This window comes from Heptranchias perlo, chromosome 36 (assembly GCF_035084215.1).
Source record: "Heptranchias perlo isolate sHepPer1 chromosome 36, sHepPer1.hap1, whole genome shotgun sequence".
NCBI lineage: Eukaryota > Metazoa > Chordata > Chondrichthyes > Hexanchiformes > Hexanchidae > Heptranchias > Heptranchias perlo.
In genome coordinates, this window is record NC_090360.1 from 18083085 (window position 1) to 18102587 (window position 19503).

General features: G+C 45.1%; 1 protein-coding gene across 2 annotated transcripts in view; it reads right to left on the reverse strand.

Moving 5' to 3' along the window:
* Positions 1-19503, reverse strand: part of zgc:154058 (Transmembrane protein 150A-like) — a 109419-nt gene that overhangs the window by 63386 nt on the left and 26530 nt on the right. The gene's annotated exons all lie outside the window — the stretch shown is intronic.

Below are 19503 nucleotides of genomic sequence, written 5' to 3' on the forward strand. Positions count from 1 at the left end.
CATGAGACATAGTGGGCCTGAAATTCCTGTGTTGGAGAGGGCATTTTTCCTGTGTGGGGGGGAAAGAGACACGTCTTCCACCTTGGGTCCCGGCAGCAATTAATGCCGTTCTGGGCTACCATGGGAACCCACGCCAGCGGAGAGCCTACTAAAGGCCCCAAGGATGTAAAGAAACTAATATAATTGATCCCAAAGGGATCAGTTACCTTCGGACTGCCATCCTTTCCTCCCAGCAAGGGAAAAAAAATTCTAACACTTACATCCTCGACCCAATATGGAGCTCGAACTGGGTAGCGCTCTGATTTTATGACACATCATCAGTGCGGGTGCCTCTGTTTCACCTCCAATGGCATAAGTCGCCTGACCCAACTATGTAAATGAGCACGTGTAGACGAGACACCAATGTCGCTGTTTGGGAGTCATACTTCAGGTATCTGTCCAATCAACACAGGCCGAGCATCGCCAGCAAGGGCGTCTCTCACACCCCCCCACTGCACCCCACACCTCACTCCCCAACCACCCCCCCCCACCACACCCCCAATGGAGAGGCGAAGGAAATCGGGGATGCGCAAAAGGCCAGAATTGGAGGAGCGCAGAGATCTCGGAGGGTTGTAGGGCTGGAGGAAGGTTACAGAGATAGGGAGGGGGCGAGGCCATGGAGGGATTTGAAAACAAGGATGAGAATTTTGAAATCCAGGCGTTGCAGGACCGAGAGCCAATGCTGGTCAGGAGGCACAGTGGTGATGGGTGAACGGGACCTGGTGCGAGTTAAGATACGGGCAGTTAGGATACAGGATCCCTAACAAAAATCGATCAATCTCACTGCTTCCTCTCTGCCCTATTTAACACTTTGGTACGTCTTTCTGAACAGGAGGCAGAAATATCTGTTGTTGTTGTAATGGGTATAATAGGTGGCACTACTGCCTCACAGTGCCCGATAGGCGACACTGCAACACAGACATGGGTTCCACCAGTGCAGCACATTGGGCGTGCAGCTCCGTGTATAAAGGTACAGGCTGCAGCAAGCTGCAGGACAGCCTTCTACAGCTTCGAAATAATCATGACTGCTTTTTACAGAGACACAGTGTGCAGCAAACTTATCCTAAATAAACAGATACCCTTACGTACAGACTCAATATGGAGACTGAGCAGTAAATAAAACTGCTTATAAAGTGTCTCAGTAAGGGATAGAGCTATTCCTTTGCATAAGGTCAAAGAGCAAACCACTATTGCTTAACAAAGGGTAAAAATATTCTTATTTATATAGAGTCTGAATAAGTGGGTTCGAGCAATTTCCAATTAAAAGGTCATCATGAGGTAACAGCAGTCCTTTTTTAGACTCTCACTAAATGGTATAAACCTAAATGCAGTGGTGCACCCGGACCTGGGGAACACTTCAGTCAGTCCTGATCGATTCCACGTTCCAGCATCTTACTATAAACAGGTCTGTGGAAACGAGGACTCAGGAACACAGCAATTGCCAAGCTTTAAGTACAATGGGAACCACACAAAGCTTCATTTCTTTCCAAGCTCCGTTCCAGCATCGCCAGCCCTCCAGGAATGCCCTACAGTCTCCAGGAATTGAAGATTAATCTCCTGGACACTGCTGCGAGCAACTCCGGGAGAAAATATCATAGGAGCATTTTAAAAAAGTGTTTTTTTTTCTATTTTCTTCCAACACTTTTGTTTATTAGTTATTGGAGAGGGGGGAGAAATGGCTGTTTGAGTGACAGTGAAGAATCATTCAATAGGGTAATGAAGAGTTTGTTCACTTTCCTATTGGCTGGGGAAGGCATTGCGTGCGAGGATGGACGTGTCAGGCGACCAATGTGCCGGAGTGCGGGGGCAGGGCGGTTGGAGGAGGTACGTCAGCGATGAAACCTCCAGGAATACATTAGAAGCCCTATTCCCTTCAGACTCAAATAGTTGAAGCATTGACTCCTCGAGCCTGAAAGCATTGCCAACCAAAATGTGCACAACTCATCCAGGTAGTCCCACTCCCGGCCCTTTCCCCATAGCCCTGCAAATTTTTTACTTTCAAGTACTTATCCAATTCCCTTTTGAAAGCCATGTTTGAATCTGCCTCCACCACCCCCTCGGGCAGTGCATTCCAGATCCTAACCTCATGTCACATTTGGTTCTTTTGCCAATCACCTTAAATCTATATCCTCTGGTCCTTGACCCGTCCACCAATTGGAACAGTTTCTCCCTATCTACTCTGTCTAGACCCTTCATGATTTTGAATACCTCTATCAAATCTCCTTGCAACCGTCTCTGTTCCAAGGAGAACAACCCCAGTTTCTCCAGTCTATCCACGTAACTAATGTCCTTCATCCCTGGAATCATTCTGGTAAATCTCTTCTGCACCCTCTCTAAGACCTTCACATCTTTCCTGAAGTGCGGTGCCCAGAACTGGACACAATACTCCAGTTGTGGCTGAACCAGTGTTTTATAAAGGTTCATCATGACTTCATTGCTTTTGTACTCTATGCCTCTATTTATAAAGCCCAGGATCCCGTATGCTTTTTTAGCCACTTTCTCAACCTACCCTGCTATCTCTCTGCTCCTGTACTCCTTTTAAAGTTGTGCCCTCTAGTTTATATTGCCTCTCCTCATTCTTCCTACCGAAATGTATCACTTCACATTTTTCTGCGTTAGATTTCATCTGCCAAGTGTCCGCCCATGCCACCAGCCTGTTTACGTCCTCTTGAAGTCTATCACTGTCCTCCCCACTGTCTACTACACGTCCAAGTTTTGTGTCATCTGCAAATTTTGAAATTGTGCCCTGTACACCCAAGTCCAAGTCATTAATATATATCAAGAAAAGCAGTGGTCCCAGCACTGACCCCTGGCGAACCCCCTAACCTCCCTCCAGTCCGAAAAATAACCGTTCACCACTTCTCCCTGTTTCCTGTCCCTTCGCCAATTCTGTATCCATGTTGCTAATGCCCCCTTTATTCCATAGGCTGCAATCTTGATGATAAGCCTACCATTCGGTACTTTATCAAATGCTTTTTGAAAGTCCATATGCACCACATCAACTACATTGTCCTCATCTACCCTCTCTGTTACCTCATTAAAAAACTCTATCAGTTTAGTTAAACACGATGTGCCTTTAACAAATCCGTGCTGGCTTTCCCTAATCAATCCACCCTCGTCCAAGTGACTGTTAATTCTGTCCCGGATTATCATTTCTAAAAGATCCCCCATCACTGAGGTTAAACTGACTGGCCTGTAGTTGCTGGGTTTATCATTATATCCTTTTTTGAACAAGGGTGTAACATTTGCAATTCTCCAGTCCTCTGGCACTACTCCCGTATCTACAGATGTTTGGAAGATTATGGCCAGTGCTGCTGCAATTTCCACCCTTACTTCCCTCAGCAACCTAGGATGCATCCCATCTGGACCGGGTGACTTATCTACTTTAAATACAGCTAAGCTTTCAAGTACCTCTTCTTTATCAATTTTTAGCCCATCCAATATCTCAACTATAACTTCCTGTACTGAGACTGTGGCAGCATCTTCTTCCTTGGTAAAGACAGATGCAAAGTACTCATTTAGTACCTCAGCCATGCCCCTCTGCCTCCATGAGTAGATCTCCTTTATGGTCCCTAATTGGCCCCACCCCTCCTCTTACTACCCGTTTACTTAACATGTCTGTGGAAGACTTTTGGATTCCCTTTTATGTTGGTCGCTAGTCTATTCTCATACTCTCTCTTTGCCCCTCTTATTCCCTTTTTCACTTCCCCTCTGAACTTTGTATATTTTGCCTGGTTCTCACTTGCGTTATTAACCTGACATCAGTCATACACCCCTTTTTTCTGCTTCATCTTACTCTCTATCTCTTTTGTCACCCAGGGAGCTCTGGCTTTAATTGCCCTACCATTCTGCCTCGTGGGAATGTACCTAGACTGTACCTAACTATCTCCTCCTTAAAGGCTGCTCATTGTTCAATTACAGTTTTGCCTGCCAATCTTTGATTCCAATTTACCCGGGCCAGATCTGTTCTCATCCCATTGAAATTGGCCCTCCACCAATTGAGTATTTTTACTTTAGAGTGGTCCGTGTCCTTTTCCATAGCTATTTTAAACCTTTTGATACTATGATCTCTGCTCTCTAAATGCTCTCTCATGACACTTGCTCCACTTGGCCTACCTCATTCCCTAGAACCAAGTCTTGCAATTCGTCCTTCTTCGTTGGGCCGGAAATGTACTGGTCAACAAAGTTATCCTGAACACATTTCAAAAATTCCTCCCCCTTTGCGCCTCTTATATTATTATTGTTAACCCAGTCTACATTAGGATTGTAAACAATTTTACAACACCAAGTTATAGTCCAGCAATTTTATTTTAAATTCACAAGCTTTCGGAGGCTTCCTCCTTCGTCAGGTGAACGATGTAGGATAGTTGAAGTCCCCAGTTATCACTACTCTATGGCTTTTGCACCTCTCTGTAATTTCCTTGCAAATTTGCTCCTTCCTACTAGTTGGTGGCCTATAGAATACACCCAGTAGTCTAATGGCACCTCTTCTATTTCTTAACTCTACCCAAATAGATTCTGTCCTTGACCCCTCCAGGACATCCTTTCTCTTTAGTATTGCAATATTCTCCTTAATCAATACTGCCACGCCCCCTCCTTTCTTTTCTTCCCTATCTTTCCTGAACACCTTGTATCCATTTAGTACCCAATCCTTCCCTTTTTTGAACCAGGTCTCCGTTATCGCCACAACATCCCATAGTCGTATTCCCATGTGGCTATTTGCGCCTGCAGCTCACCAACCTTGTTTACCACGCTTTGTGTGTTTACACACATGCACTGCATCTTTGGAATTCTCTACTCCAGAGAGCTGTGGCTGCTCAGTCGTTAAGTATATTCAAGATTGAGATCGATAGATTATTGGACTCTAAGGGAATCGAGGGATATGGGGATCGAGCAGGAAAGTGGAGTTGAGTCGAAGATCAGCCATGATTTTATTGAATGGCGCAGCAGGCTCGAGGGGCCGGATGGCCTACTCCTGCTCCTAGTTCTTATGTTCTTATGTTCTTTCCTGCCCCAATCTGACCGACTGCCATTTTAAATTCCAGATTGCAAGGACACCCGCCCCCAAGCCGGTGGGGTCCTCTTCAAATGTGCAAATCGGGCTCCGATGACGTAATTGGAGCCCGATCTGCGATTTTAACCTGAGGCCCGAGAGGGCGAGCAGTGGTGGTTTCCCCACCAAGCCATACCTGCCGGGAGCTGGACTCAGGGCCAGAGGAGGCCCAGCTAGGTACCTTTTTAAATTGTTTTTTAATTTTCCTTGTGGGCCAAGAGGAGCAGGCGTGGGCCCCACAAGGAAACCTTGGGCCTCTCTTGCCCCGGGGCTCCCCCTCCCTCCCCCGCTCGCGGTCACCACTGAACAGCACCCCCCCATCCTCACCACTTCCCTGACAGCCGAGGGCCTGGCGGAGGCGGCTTCCTGCTGCCTGAATTCCCGCTCCCGCCCGCCAGGCAGCGATTCCTGCCTTTTCGGGCGGGAGTTGGAGCCTGAATATGGAAACGGACTCCGGTAGTTAAAATCTCACCGGCCCTCGGCATGGGAGCTTGTCGCTCCTCCACAACCCCCCCACCCCCCACCCATGGCACCACACACTTCAATCCAGCCCCGAGTTAAAATCAAGGCCTATGATCCAGTGGAATTATACGGTAACGGTCTGGCGGAGTCCAAGTTAGCTGATGATGCTTCACTGTGGTTGGGACTCTTGGAAAACTAAATTATGAGGACAGGTTGCAGAGACTAGGCTTGTATTCCCTTGAGTTTAGAAGACTGAGGGGTGATCTGATCAGGGTGTTTAAAATATTAAAAGGATTCAATAGGGTCGATACAGAGGGGGGAATCAAGATATAATCTTATAATTAGAGCTAGACCATTTAGGAGGAAATCAGGAAGCACTTTTTCACACAAAGGGTAGTAGAAATCTAGAATCCTCTCCCCCAGGGGATGCAGGGGGTCAATTGGAGCTTTCAAGACTGAGATCGATAGATTTTTGTTGGGTAAGGGATATGGAGCAAAGACGGGCAAATGGAGTTAAGGCGCAGATCCGCCATGATCTAATCGAATGGCGGAGCAGCTCAAGGGGCTGAATGGCCTACTCCTCATCCTAATGTTCCTAAAACCTTAATTGCGGAGGATCTTACTTAGGATGTGATCTAAAACATGGATGGAGTGTTCACTGTTTCACAAATTCTTTTCTCAATTCACTTAAGAGAAGCCTCCTGTTGCTGGTTTAACCCAGCACCATGTGTAAATTATGGAAATAGTGTGGGCGGCGTTTTTCCAAAATAGTTCATCAATCAGCGTGTAAGCTATTGCTACAATCTACAAGATTTCCCGACAAGTTAAAACAAATCTTGATGTGGGAGTCAAGCGTAAGAGGGTTTAAAATGGGGAAAGCTGCCAGTGTGTTTGTTTTTTTCAGTGGTAGAGGTCAATTGACACATCATTTGGTCCCTCTGCGCAGTGTTCCTTGCTTGCTTTCCAGGAGATTTAGGGACATTTATAGACTTGTATAAGGAATTTTCAGGGCTTTTGCAGGGACGAGCAAAATTCACAAGCCAAACTGGATAATTTGCCCCAATTTCCTGGGATTAGGAAGTTAGAAATAGTTGAAGTACAGAATTCTATGACAGTTTCAAATGTTTTTCTCTTGTTCATTTAAATGTCTTGTTCAATTATGAAGGATTTTGATAGAGTAAATAGGGAGAAACTGTTTCCACTGGTAAGGGGGGGGTCGGTAACCAGAGGACACAGATTTAAGATAAATGGGAAAAGAACCAGATGGGAGACGAAGAGAATTTTTTTTATACAGCGAGTTGTTCTGATCTGGAATGCGCTGCCTGAAAGGGTTATGGAAACAGATTCAATAGTAACTTTTAAAAGGTAATTGGATAAATTCTTGAAAAGAAAACATTTACAGGGCTATGGGGAAAGAGCGGGGGAGTGGGACTAATTGGTCAGCTTTTTCAAAGAGCTGGCATAGGCATGATGGGCCAAATGGCCTGCTTCTGTGCTGTATGATTCTACCATTCTATGATTTTTCACTGATGTTACTGAAAGGAAGACCAACAGAACAACAGAGGCTTAATCTCCAGTGAAGAACTATAGAAGAACACAGAAGGAAGCCGTTCAGCCCATAGTGTCTGTGCCAGCTCTTTGTTAGAGCAATCCAAAACTAATCCCACTGCCCTGCTCTCTCTACAAAGCCCAGTATCTCATTCTGCTTCAAATATTTATCTACTTTTCTCTTAAAAGATATAATGGTCTCTACTTCATCAATTCCCAGAGGTAAAACATTTCATGCTCCAACAACCCTCTGTGTAAAATAAACTCTCCTAACCTCTCTCTCTCTTAGTGACAATTTTAAATTGATGACCCCCTCGTCAAAGACTCTCAAACCAGAGGGAATAATTTTTCCCCATCCCCTGTATCTCAACCATTCAGAATTTTAACAAGCCTCTATTAAATCTTCTCTTAGCCTTCTCTGCTCCATGGAAATAGTCCTAGTATCTCAAGAATTCATAAAAATGAAAGCGTACAAAATTGGAGGCAAGTTTGTGACATGGGTTGGAAATTGGTTGGGAGATAAGAGACAGAGTGGGGATAAAGGGGAAGTACACTGATTGGCGGGCTGTATGTAACAAGTGGTGTTCCCCAGGGGCCTCAGCTTTTCACCATATATATCAATGGTTTGGATAGAGGAATAGAGAGTTGTACATCCAAGTTTGCAGATGACACTAAGTTAAACGGACTATTGCAAAGAAGCATACCGACAACTGGACAACCAGGAACACTACAGACGGTTACCCGCAGACCCGACCAAAGAACACACCCACCAGCTCAACAAACTGATCAAGACCTTCGATCCAGACCTTCAAAACATCCTACGCACTCTCATCCCACGTACTCCCCGCGTGGGAGACTTCTACTGCCTCCCAAAGATACATAAAGCCAACACACCCGGACGTCCTATCGTATCAGGCAACGGAACCCTGTGTGAGAACCTCTCTGGATACATCGAGGGCATCCTGAAACCCATCGTACAGGGAACCCCCAGCTTCTGTCGCGACACTACAGACTTCCTACAAAAACTCAGTACCCACGGACCAGTTGAACCAGGAACACTTCTCACCACGATGGACGTCTCGGCACTCTACACCAGTATCCCCCACGATGACGGCATCGCTGCGACAGCATCAATACTCAACACCAACAACAGCCAATCTCCAGACGCCATCCTACAACTCATCCGTTTCATCCTGGATCACAATGTCTTCACCTTCGATAACCAGTTCTTTACCCAAACACACGGAACAGCCATGGGGACCAAATTCGCACCCCAATACGCCAACATTTTCATGCACAAGTTCGAGTAGGACTTCTTCACTGCACAAGACCTCCAACCAACACTATACACCAGATACATCGACGACATTTTCTTTCTATGGACCCACGGCAAGGAATCACTAAAGAGACTACACGATAACATCAACAAGTTCCATCCCACCATCAAGCTCACCATGGACTACTCCTCAGAATCAGTTTCTTTCTTGGACACACGAATCTCCATCAAAGACGGGCACCTCAGCACCTCACTCTACCGCAAGCCCACGGACAACCTCACGATGCTCCACTTTTCCAGCTTCCACCCTAACCACGTCAAAGAGGCCATCCCCTATGGACAGGCCCTGCGAATACACAGGGTCTGCTCAGACGAGGAGGAACGCGATGGACACCTACAGACGCTGAAAGACGCCCTAGTAAGAACGGGATATGACGCTCGACTCATCGATCGACAGTTCCGACGGGCCACAGCAAAAAATCGCATAGACCTCCTCAGGAGACTAACACGGGACGCAACCAACAGAGTACCCTTTGTCGTCCAGTACTTCCCCGGAGCGGAGAAACTACGCCATGTTCTCCGCAGCCTTCAACATGTCATCAATGAGGACAAACACCTCGCTATGGCCATCCCCACACCTCCACTACTCGCCTTTAAACAGCCACCCAACCTCAAACAGACCATCGTTCGCAGCAAATTACCTAGCTTTCAAGAGAACAGCGTCCACGACACCACACAACCCTGCCACGGTAACCTCTGCAAGACATGCCAGATCATCGACACAGATACCACCATCACACGAGAGGACACCACCCACCAGGTGCATGGTTCATACTCCTGTGACTCGGCCAACGTTGTCTACCTCATACGTTGCAGGAAAGGATGCCCCAGAGCATGGTACATTGGCGAGACCATGCAGACGCTGCGACAACGGATGAACGGACACCGCGCAACAATCGCCAAACAGGAGGGTTCCCTCCCAGTCGGGGAACACTTCAGCAGTCATGGACATTCATCCACCGACCTTCGGGTAAGCGTTCTCCAAGGCGGCCTTCGAGACACACGACAACGCAAAATCGTCGAGCAGAAATTGATAGCCAAGTTCCGCACCCATGAGGACGGCCTCAACCGGGATCTTGGGTTCATGTCACGCTACACGTTACCCCACCAGCGAACAAATGTTATCTGTTTTTAATATAACGGGTCAGTTGCTGTCTTTTCTATGTTTCTACCTCTCTATCTCTGTTTTTTTTTGTTTGTTTTTTTTTGGTGATTTGTATATTCTGTGAGACCTGGCAGGTAACACCTGTCTGTCTGCACACTGATTGCCTTGGCAACGGGCAGTTGAAAAAACTGTCTGTTCTCACCAAGCATTGTTCTGTGAATTATAAATGCGATTTCATTTCGAGGATTTCATTTCACATCGTTCACCTGACGAAGGGGGAAGCCTCCGAAAGCTTGTGAATTTAAAATAAAATTGCTGGACTATAACTTGGTGTTGTAAAATTGTTTACAATAAGTTAAGAGGCACAGTGATGCAGATGGGTGTTACAAAGGCAAAACTGTAGCAAATGGAGTTCAATGTGGGGAAGTGTGAGGTCATCCACATTGGATCCAAAAAAGACAAATCAAAATATTTTCTTAATGGTGGGAAACTAGGAATTGTGGAGGAGCAATGAGATTTGGGTGTCCATGTGCACAAATCACTATGAGCTAATGGAGAGGTATAAAAATGGCTAATAGACTGTTGGCCTTTATCTTAAGGGGATTGGAATATAAAGGAGAGGAAGTGATGCTTCAGTTGTACAGAGCTTTGGTCACACTATCTGGAGTACACCATCGGTTCTGGGCACCGCACCTCAGGAAGGATATATCGGCCTTGGAGAGGGTATAGCAGAGATTTACTGGGATGATACCGGGGTTTAAAGGGTTAAATTATGAGGACAAGTTGCATAAACTTGTCTTGTATTCCCTTGAATTTTTTTTAAATGATAAAAAGATTTGATAGGGTAAACACATGGAAACTATTTCCTCTGATGGGGGAATCCAGAACAAAGGGTCCTAATCTTAAAATTAGAGCTAAGCCATTTCGGAGAGAAATCAGGAAGCATTTTTTCACACAATGGGTGGTGGAAATTTGGAACTATCTCACCAAAAGGCAGTGGATGCTGAGACGATTGAAATGATCAAGACTGAGATTGATAGATTTTTGTTAGGTACATGTATATCAAGGGATATGGAGCAAAGGTGGGAAAATAGGGTTACGATGTAGATGAACCAGGATCGAACTGAATGGCGGAGCAGGCTCGAGGAGCTGAATGGCCTACTCCTGTTTCTATCTTCCTATGTTCTTAATCCAAATCATCTATTATATTAAGCCCAAAAGTAGACCCAGCACTGACCACTGAGATGTATCATTTCCAAAGCTTCACTAATCTGAACAACACCCATTAACCATTGTTTCCTGTCCATCACCCGACTTTCTATCTATGTTGCTACATTACTTCTTATACTATATGCCTTAGATATTTGTGATAAACCTTCTGTAAGACACCTTTACAAACTCCTTTCAAAAATCCACATACACCACATCAACTGCATTCCCTTTATCTACATAGTCACTTCTTCAAAAAACTCGATTAAATTTGTCAAACACAACTTGCCTTTAAGAAATTTGTGCTGGCTGTCCTTGATTAACCCTTGCATTTCTAAATAGTCACTAACCTAACATGTCCCTGAAGAATGCAGAGTTAGTGAAGAATGGTACAATCACAGTGAGATCGCAAACCAGTATAAAGCACCATTATTAGATCATTCTGTTCATCAACTTAACGGTTCTAATTTTTCACATTTTTAGATGAAAATATATTTTGCTGTAGCAGAAATATGACATCATATCAATAGAATATGAAAAAATATCACCTGCATCATCACACATGTTAAAGGGTTCATTCTATGGTTGCAATCAGTACAGTGGCTAGAACACCTTTGGTTTCGGCCTGCTTTCGTCTTCTCCTGGGCTGTCGGATTCTGAACTACAGCTTTTCTGTTTTCAAATCGGACATGCCTTACCCCCCCACCTCCCACCCCCCCTTAGCAGCTCAGTTAGTCACACAGTCTCTGTGTCTCTAAATATCTTTAATTTCTTTCACTTTGCTTCTTCCTGTTGTCTCACTTTAACCATTTAAACTTCTCCTGTTTTCCACTTAGCACTTTATAGGTCATTCTGCTTGCTCTCTCGAGCGTGCGAGTGGGTGTGTGCAAGTGGGTGTGTCCAAGTGTGTGTGTGCGAGTGTGTGTGTGCAAGTGTGTGCTTGTGTGTGTGTTTCCCCTCCCTCTTCCCCTGTGTTCTGTTCCTTTTTAAATGCGGTTCATCTGTATTTTTTCCAATTCTGATGAAGGATTTTTGCGTGATCCTTCCATTGACTGACCTGCTGAATGTTTCCAGCATTTTCTATTTCTAGTTCAGATTTCCAGCATTTGCATATTTATTTCTATTTATTTGTGGAAATTTGCACAGACGTAAAAAGAGCAAGTCGAGGTATGTTCGGTATTGTTAGGCAAACTTGGCAGATTGGACATTGTTCCGTTGGATATTCATTAACCATACAGAATGCAGGCAGGGAGGCTGAACAGTGTCAGACCTGTTTGAGTTGATACTGTGTGTAATGTATCTATTGCAATGTTTAAATCATATAAATCCCATTCATGAGGGGATCAAAACCATCATGTCAGCCTACTTTCAGGTAGAGAGGTATGAAGATTTTGGAAATGCTCACTATGTTCAGGAAGTATGTATAAGAATTTAACAGCCTATCCCGCACCAAGTCCTGCTCACCCGTCTCCACTGTGCTCGTTAACTTACATTGACTCCCGATCCCCCAATGCCTCCAAATTTAAAATTCTCATCCTGGTGTTTAAACACATTCATGACCTTGCCCCCTTCCTATCTCTGTGACCTCCTCCAGCCCTACAACCCTCCGAGATCTCTGCGCTCCTCCAATTCTGCACTCTTGCACCATCCCCAATTTTAATCGCTCCACCGTTGGCGGCCGTGCCTTCAGCTGCCTGGGCCTTAAGCTCTGGAATTCCCTCCATAAACCTCTCCGCCTCTCTACCTCTCTCTCCTCCTTTAAAATGCTCCTTAAAACCTACCTCTTTGACAAAGCTTTTGGTCATCTGTCCTAATATCTCCTTAAGTGGCTCGGTGTTAAATTTTGTTTGAAAATCACTCCTGTGAAGCGCCTTGGGATGTTTTACTACGTTAAAGGCGCTATATAAATGCAAATTGTTGTTGTTGTTGTACAACCCCTATTCCCTTTGCCTCACTATCTGCGGCCATGCCTTAAGCTGCCTAGGCCCTAAGTTCTGGAATTCCCTCCCTGATCCTCCCCGCCTCTCCACTTCCCTCTCCTTCTTTAAAGCCCTCCTTAAAACCCACCACTTTGACCAAGCGTTTAGTCACCCCTCCTGCCCTTGGGGAGAGGCCAGATTATCAAGATCAAAAAAAACCCAGCAGGAAATGAATTCTTTTTTTAAAATACATTTGGCACTTTGTGACGGATACGTGCTGGACGATACATTAATGGACCTCTTGTGGAGCTGGTCGCAAGATTAAAGGATCTGCTGTTTTATAAGAACAGGAAAATTCTGCCATGTATGTTGGTGTGTGTCCATTTTAAGGCTTTAAGATGTAATTGCTCTGCATAAGAAAAGAATTGCAGGGCTTTGGGGAAAGAGCAGGGGAGAGGGACTAATTGGATAGCTCTTGCAAAGAGCTGGCATAGGTATGAAAGGCTGAATGGCCCCCTTCTGTGCTGAAAAATTCTTGATTCTATGATTCTTATATCTCCCTCTATCTCTGCGTCAATTTTTTTGTCTGATCACCTTTCTGTGAAGCGCCTTGGGATGTTTTCCTACATTAAATGTGTTATTTAAATGCAAGTTGTTGTTCTTGTAGAAATGCTCTCTCTATTCAGTGAGAATGTGTAAGAATTTAGAGATGCTCCCTATGTTCACTGAGTATGTGTAAGAATTTAGAGATGCTCCCTATGTTCAGGGAGCTTGTGCGAGAATTTAGAGACATTCCCTATGCCTATGGTGTAAGTATGAGGATTCCAGAGAAAATTCCTATATTCAGGGAGTTGGTGTGAGGATTTCAGAAATGCTGCCAATATCCATGAAGTGGGAGTAAGGATTTCAGAGATATTCCCTCTGTTCAGTAAGTAGATGTGAAAATTCAGAGATACTCCCTAGTGAAGGTTTTTAGCAGTCCCCATATTTATGGGACAGGCGTGAGGAATTTGGAGACGCTCCCTAATGCTGTCCTGTTAGCCTCCAACTGGCATTAGGCCTATTTAGGCCCATTTTAAGGAATTAAATATTTGTTGTAAAAACATACAACTTTGCATCAGCTAGAGGCCAATTCTCCTCAATACCTCATGCTGTGGCTGACAGCATAAATACTACAGGCAATAACAGCTTGCAAAGGCTTGGAACAATTATGACTGTTTTTCAAAAAATTATTGCAGATATATTTTGTGCCAATCTACTAAATCATAGAATTAGGGAATACACTGAATAGGAGGCAGTGGCAATGCTTTTGTCTATCACTGGCATGGAGGGCAACAGCCTGCGGATCTGGACAGAGACTGTTTTACCATGGTTCGGAGTTTAAAAAGACAGTAAGTCCCATTTCAACAGAATGTGCTAGTTTTGTACCATCTTAGAATCATAGAATCATAGAATGGGGTTACAGCATGGAAGGAGGCCATTCGGCCCATCAAGTCTGTGCCGGCTCTCTGCGAGAGCAATCCAGCTAGTCCCACTCCCCCGCCCTATCCCCCTCACATCTCCTCTCAACCTTCTCTGCTCTAAGGAGAACAACCCCAGCTTTTCCAGTCTATCTGCGCGACTGAAGTCCCTCATCCCTGGAATCGTTCTAGTAAATGGTGAAGGTTATTCACTTCACCTGCTTGACGCTGACTTTTAACCTCTTCAGCACTGAGAAGAATTTTTTAGCTATTAATAGCCACACCTGACATCTTCCAAACTCTGCAAAGAATAATGCCCCAGCTCATGGAACCCAATCATGGATAAAGAAGCTGTTGCAATATCTGAACAACACCTGCTATCTTGTTGCCAAACTGGTTTCAGAGCAAAGTAGTCAATTTGAGATACTTCCAAGATCATGGCCCAGGAACGGAGTCATTCTCTCGGTGTCCAGTGCAAAGCTGGTGCTTCTTGGGACCTCTCCAGCCTTCAGTATCTTATACCTTATCGATATCTTATACCTTATCGATACCCTACACCTCATCGATATCTTATACCTTCCTCATCGATATCTTATACTTATCGATATCCTATACCTTATCCATCTCTTATAACTTATCAATATCTTATACTTTAACAATATCTTATATTGTATTAATATCTCATATCATATCAATATCTTATACCGTATCAATATCTTATTCCATATCAATATCTTGTACCGTATTAATATCTTGTACCATATTAATATCTTGTACCGTATTAATATCTTGTACCGTATCAATATCTAACCTAACTCAGCATATATGGTGAGCTGTTAGATGGACGTAACAGAGGATTCAACACTGAGCCAGGATGAATCTGTTTGCCATCTTACTAAGTTATGCAAAGGCCCAACAGGAGGTGTGGCTTGGGCCCACTCGGTTTCCCTTCTTCATTGATGGTTGTCACCAAAAGTGACTTTGTTCCTTTATTGAGCTGTCTCAGATACTAACAATCTCCAATCCCAGTGAAAAAGCCAATTTTTTCTTGTGAAACATTGACACATTGGTTAAAACACTGGTGATTGCGCATATCTACATCCACCTCTACTCTACAAAGACCACAAACTCCCTTCAGTTACAAGTATTCAGCTCTTGACAACCATATCTGAGCTACACAGTGGCAACAAGTGATGAAGAATTGGCTGGAATTGTTAGTAGAGGAACTGGAATCCTCAACAAGGTTCAGCTCTACTTGTCACTATTAGAAACTTGGGTTCCTACAAAGCCTAAACCCATCCAGTGCAGGATTACTGTAGCCTCATGTAACAGGCAGAAGATAAACCCTGAGTCTCACTTCTGGACTGAGTACAATTGAAAAATATGGGGGGTAATTTTGACCTTCACGACTAGGGCAGTAAACTGGGTGAGTGGATCGTCCGTCTGTTATACAGCCCATTCGATTTTCATTCCCATTCATATTAGAGCTGGGGGCCTGATCATTTTAGGCCTTTTAGACCTAGACATTGGTTCACGTTGGCCTGCCGAACTGGGCACTAGGAACGATCCCTGCACCGGTACTGGAAGGCCCTAGGCACACCCGATATTGGGCCTCGGGCCTCATTAAAATGAGACCGGCAGCACAAAGCGAATCGGAAATTGGATTTTGGGCTGCTGCGTCGCTGGGAGCAGCCCTCACGTAGGTCCTGGGAGGGGTGAGGAGGCGAGTGGAAGGGGAGCAAAGCGATCGGGAGAGGGAGCGGGTGATCGGGAGAAACGGTCGAGAGGGAGGGGGCGATCGGGTGCAGAAGGGGGCGATCAGGAAAGGGAGGGGGACAGCGATCAGGAGAGGGGCCGAGCCGGAGTCGGCAACGGTCTTCAGTACTGCATGGAGCTGGGAGGAGCACTCCCGTTCCTTCAGGCTCCACATTTAGATAAGTATTTTTTAACAAATTTACCTTTTTAGTGGTGGTCTCAAGAGTTCCCTATAAGTATCGCTGGTTAGGCCGCATGTAGACCACGTTTTCCTGTACCCATGACAAGACTTTACAACCTGAGTCTGTTTTCTGGACACAAGTTGGATTGTATTCCTTAGAAAAATCAGTTCATGTCTTATTAATTTACATTCATTTTTCTATTTTGGTATGCCTTATTTTCTGAGCGCAGTGTTGACTTGTGGTCACGTCACACAAGAAGCAAATGTTGTCTTTGAAACATGGACAACTAACCAGCCTGAAAATTCCAGGTCAATCAGATGTCCTTTATAATAAAGTTAATGTTTCAAGATTCTCAAGTTAAACTTTTAGAAGTCGCTTTCATCAAATTCTTATTATTATTCCTCCCAGGTAAAGAAAACAGAAGAAAGTTTAACATTACACCAGAAACTAACATCAGTTGTGTGAAGAAGTTACATTTTCAACAGGGTTAGTGTTGAAGTCAGGACACTTCATTCCCACAGCAGTGAGCAAACTGCCAGAGCTTGTCAGGTAACTGAATGTGAACACGTCTCAGACAAAGATCTCCAATACACCTTGTAAAGATCCCAGATAAAGAATGGCAATGCACTGGGTACACATCAGAACCTGAACCCTCCCTGACACTGGGTACACAGCAGAACCTGAACCCTCCAACGCACTGTGTACACATCAGAACCTGAACCCTCCCTCCCACTGGGTACACATCCCCGATTTAACCCTCAACCCACTGTGTACACATCCCAGACTTAACCTTCAACCCACTGTGTACACGTCCCAGAGTGAACCCTCCAACCCACTGTGTACATAACAGAACCTGAACCCTTCAACCCAGTGTGCACACATCCCATCCTAATCCCTTCAACCCAGTGTGCACACATTCCAGACTGAGCCCTCCAACACAGTGTACACATCCCAGATTGAGCCCTCCAACACAGTGTACACATCCCAGATTGAGCCCTCCAACACAGTGTACACATCCCAGATTGAGCCCTCCAACACAGTGTACACATCCCAGATTGAGCCCTCCAACACAGTGTACACATCCCAGATTGAGCCCTCCAACACAGTGTACACATCCCAGATTGAGCCCTCCAACACAGTGTACACATCCCAGATTGAGCCCTCCAACACAGTGTACACATCCCAGATTGAGCCCTCCAACACAGTGTACACATCCCAGATTGAGCCCTCCAACCCACTGTGTACACATCCCAGCCTAATCCTTCCAACCCACTGTGTACATATCAAAGGCTGATCTCTCCAATGCACAATGTCCATACCCCAGACAGAGTCCACAATACACATATCCCAGACGGAGCCCCCCAACTCAGTGTGTGTACGCTCTCCAGGTATAGACCTCTAACCCTGAGCCAAGCTCGCACCTGGTTTGCCAGCCTACAGGGTGACAGGGAGTTCCCCACCAGATTATCCCGCACCATGTATTCTAAATGAGCAACGGGCACACACAGCAGACCTCAGTGCCCAATTATATGGATATCCCTTGCACTATTGCTCATCAACCCTATGGATGCAGAATATCCCACAGCACTGTTGGATCATGATATCAGGATTATAGGCATTTTGGCTGCACAATACAATAACTATGAAGAACATTCTCACGTATAGCCAAGTAATATTTCACAGAAACCAAATCGAAATTATCTGCAGAATTACAGATGGCACAAACCATATTATTTTAGATACAGTCTATGTTGAGTGTACCATTTGTGATTTCAGACCACAGAGAGCTGACGCCATTCTTGATACAGTCTGCTAGGCCCAGGCTCCATTCATGATACAGTCGGCATGATACAATCAGAATGCGCTGGATTACTACTAAAATAATATGCTCAAGTAAACAGTTCCAGGTTTAACTTTTAAGGCATGCTTGACCCCTCTGTTCACATCCCTAAGTCATAAAGGAAACATTACAGTTGAAGAGCAGTCGTCTCCCCAGTGAGTGATTGGCTGGATGGCCGCACTGCTCTGTCTACACAATGGGACTGAAACCACCCAGGTTGCTGGCTCCCAGCCACGTTTCTTAATCCAGTTCAGTGACTGCAAGCCCTCAAAGAAGCTTCAGGTTAAAGGCAGGTATCCAAACTAGTGCATCAGTATTATGAAGGATTGCACAGTTCCTTGGATTTACTTTGATAGCATTGGTTTTTTCTCAGTGGGAGATATTTTCCTGTAACTGGACAGCTGCCAAGGATGAATTGTGGAGAGAGTGAAAGAAAGAGAGACTTATTTGCCTTTCACGATCTCAGGATGTCCCAAAGTGCTTTACAGTCAATGAGGTACTTTTGAAGTGTAGTCGCTGTTGTAACATAGTGGCAGATATGCATGAAGGAAGTAAGGGGGACATAAAATTGGAACAGAGGAAGAGTATGCCACATGCGTAAACTTTTCATTAAGCTGTGTGAGCAGTGTTGGGGGGGGTGGAGTGGGTGGGTGGTGAGAGACGCCCTTGTTGACGATGCACTCCCTATGATGTTTGGACAGATACCTGAAGTGTGACTCCCAAACAGCAACGCTGATGTCCCGTTTACACGTGCTCATTAACAGAGTTGGGTTGGGCCGCTTATGCCTTTGGAGGTGAAACAGAGGTGTCCAAAACATAATCTGTTTTTAGGTGTTGGTTGAGGGATAAATATTGGCCAAACTAGGGAGGACTTTCCTGGTCTGCTTTGAATAGTGCTGTGGGATCATTTACATCCACCTGAGAGGGCAGACAGGGCCTTCTTTTAACATCTCACCCGAAAGTCAGGACCTCTGACAGTACAACACTCCTTCAGTGCTGCACTGGAGTATCAGCCTCGATATTTGTGCTCAAGTCACTGGAGTGGGACTTGAACCCACAACCTTCTGACTCAGAGGCAAGAATGCTGCTAACTGAGCCACAGCTGATTAGGAAAAGAAGGCCATGTCTTCCAGGGGAACATAAGAACATAAGAAATAGGAGCAGGAATAGGCCATACGACCCCACGAGCCTGCTCCACCCTTCAATAAGATCATAGCTGATCTTCGACCTCAATTCCACTTTCCCGGCCTATCCCCATATTCCTTGATTCCCTTCGAGCGCAAAAATCTATCGATCTCAGTCTTGAATGTACTCAATGACTAAGTATCTACAGCCCTCTGGGGTAGAATTCAAAAGATTCACAACCCCCGAGTGAAGAAATTTTTTCTTATCGCGGTCCTAAATATCCGACCCCTTATCTTGAGACTATGACCCCTAGTCTAGACTCTCCAGACAGGGGAAACAGCCTCTCAGCATCTACCCTTGTCAAGCCCTCTAAGAATTTGGTATGTTTCAATGAGATCACCTCCCATTCATCTAAACTCCAGAGAATAAAGGCCCATTCGATGTTCCTACAGGCACAGGCTGTGTAAAAG